We start from the raw sequence: 2670 nt of genomic DNA, 5'->3' as shown, positions 1-2670 counted from the left end.
GCCGCATCGACTGTGTCAGCCTTTAAAGGTGAGCAAACGTGACTGGATTCTCGTTCGATCATGTTCCCTGGATGACGAAGGTACTTCGGTAACACCTTGTTTATGGTGAATGCGAAACGATAGAAGCCAGATGTAGAATACGAAATGTACGAGAGCGCAGGTGCAGGGTACAGAATGCGAAAGATAGAAAGGATGCAGTCTGAGATAGAGGGAAGAGATAGTAAAATGTGAAAGTAGGATGCATGTGACTAGTTTATTTTGATAGAGTAAATTGAGCAGTAACTGGAGTGATAAGATCATTGACACGAACAGAATCAAGTAATATATTGTAGAATCTAGGTCAGAATTATATATTGCAAGATTGTAGTTGCTGTTAGGTACAATGTAAGCAATCTTTGAGTAAGGGTAATTGTGAGGGAGAGAGTTTTGCATTTAATTTCGAGAGTATTCAAGAGGTTAGAAGTGGAGGAAATTCTTGGATGATTGTAGATTCTAGGAAGATTAGTATGTCTTGAATTTGGGGTGATTTTTGGGAATTTGGAGATCTTGCAAGTTGGAGAGTTGGAGGTTTGAAGAAACTTTGGGAGTTGGAAAATTGGGGATTTGAAGAAATTTTAGGGGGTAGAAACCTTGGGGATTTGAAAAAATTTTGGAGGATAGAAACCTTGGGAATTTTAAGAAATTTTGAGAGTTGGAAAATTGGGGATTTGAAGAAATTTTAGGGGGTAGAAACCTTGGGGGTTTCAAGAAATTTTGGAGGGTAGAAACCTTGGGGATTTTAAGAAATTTTAGAAGTTGGAAAATTGGAAATTTGAAGAAATTTTAGAGGGTGGAAACCTTGGGGATTCGAAGAAATTTCGGAGGGTAGAAACCTTGGGGATTTGAAAAAATTTTGGGGGATAGAAATCTTGGGGATTTGAAGAAATTTTGGAGTGGGGAGAAACTTAGGGATTTGAAGAAATTTTGAGGGGTAGAAACTTGAGGGGGAAACTAAAAATTTCTGAAGAATTTTTGAGAGTTGGAAATTTAGGGAACTAAAAATATTACAAAATCCAATAACTTAAATTTTGTAAAAAAAGCGAATATCAACCCTTAGTAATTCAATAAACTAAAAATTTCCAATATTCAAAGATCCACAAACCCTAAACCGTGAACACTTGTCTAATTAAAAATTTAGCAACCATAAACTTGGAAATTACTTTAGAATTTATAACCTACACTTTTCTAGAATTAATAACTGAATTTACTGCTACAGGTGTAAGCATAAAATAGACACCATGAGTGCCACGTATCGAACGCCACGGAAAGACCGCTCGGTCACATTTCCCCGTGGACTTGATGGAGGTGACGTCGTGTTACGGGAAATTCGTTGACCCTTGGCGTAATAACCACGACGTCGAGTCGTGGTTGTTGTCCAGCCTGGCATCCTCTTTATACAAGCTCGAGTCTGCCAGGGGTTCGTGACTCCCGTACACGAGCCGTAAAAATAAAACGTGTGTCATGAAGGACAGTAATGTTAACTTTATTTACGCGTGGGATTTATACAATGCTCGTGAAACGACTTCATTAACGCGTTGAAGAACGGAATAGCAATGTTGGTATATGTAAGCTTGTTGGAATCTGTTGCTTACGTAGCAACAAAATTAATATCGTTTTACCATGAAAGTAATTACTAGTTTTATTACTTCACTGATTAATTAACAAATTTCATTATTAAATTATACCTGTTCATTAAAACTTTTTTACTGAGAAATTCATATTTCACAAAAAATTCATGTTTCGTTCAATTTTTAAATTAAATATTAACTGCAGCTTCTGTTCAGTAAAATTGATGTAACTTTTTTATGAATACTTCATTTGCACGCTGATCAATTTTGATTAAAACACACGAATCTTTTTGCTAGCAATTTTATAAATGAGTTTATATAATTTTCAAATTCGAAAGTTTCCAAATTTCGAAACTTGCAAATTTGATTTCCATAATTAGTACTCAAACTCGTTTAAGTTAATTGTACATTCCATTTTATTTTCGCTTGAAACGTTACATCAGCGTTGGAGGTACAGCAATTAAGCTTAATTCTGAAAGTTGAACGTCGAAGCGGCTTCCCGAAAAAACGTGTCCTATTAACATTCCTCTGCTCCAGTTCGTACAGTCTTCACCCAAATTCCAGCAACGGTTACGGTGAATAGAACAATCGTGGCTCGTCGTAAAAAACAACAGCTGGGCGGAGTTGTAAAACAGCAACGTCTACCGCACGTGCTCGCGAGCCTGTTATTTACAACACATATCGTGTTCTCCCACACATGGTTAAAAAACAAACGTTCGTTTCTTCGTGGTTGCGTATTTGTTCATTTACATCCTGTTACATGATCATGGGTTTCGTGTTCATGTAACATTCGGTTGGTATTGGAAATTTAATTGTTAGGTTAGGTTATGTACCTTGTAAAATTCGCGAGTTTAAGATATATTAAATCATATTTTATTTTTTGAACCAAATTATATTTGTTCATTTACATACTGTTACATGATCGTGGGTTTTGCTTGTGGTCATGTAATATTCAGTCAATTGGAATCAATTGGTGAAATATAATTGTATGAGGTTAGGTTATGTACTTTGTAGAATTCGTGTGTTTAAGATATGTTAAATCATATTTTATTTTTTGAACCAA

The sequence above is a fragment of the Megachile rotundata genome, chromosome 2 (assembly GCF_050947335.1).
Source record: "Megachile rotundata isolate GNS110a chromosome 2, iyMegRotu1, whole genome shotgun sequence".
NCBI classification, from domain to species: domain Eukaryota; kingdom Metazoa; phylum Arthropoda; class Insecta; order Hymenoptera; family Megachilidae; genus Megachile; species Megachile rotundata.
This window is presented reverse-complemented; position numbering follows the sequence as displayed.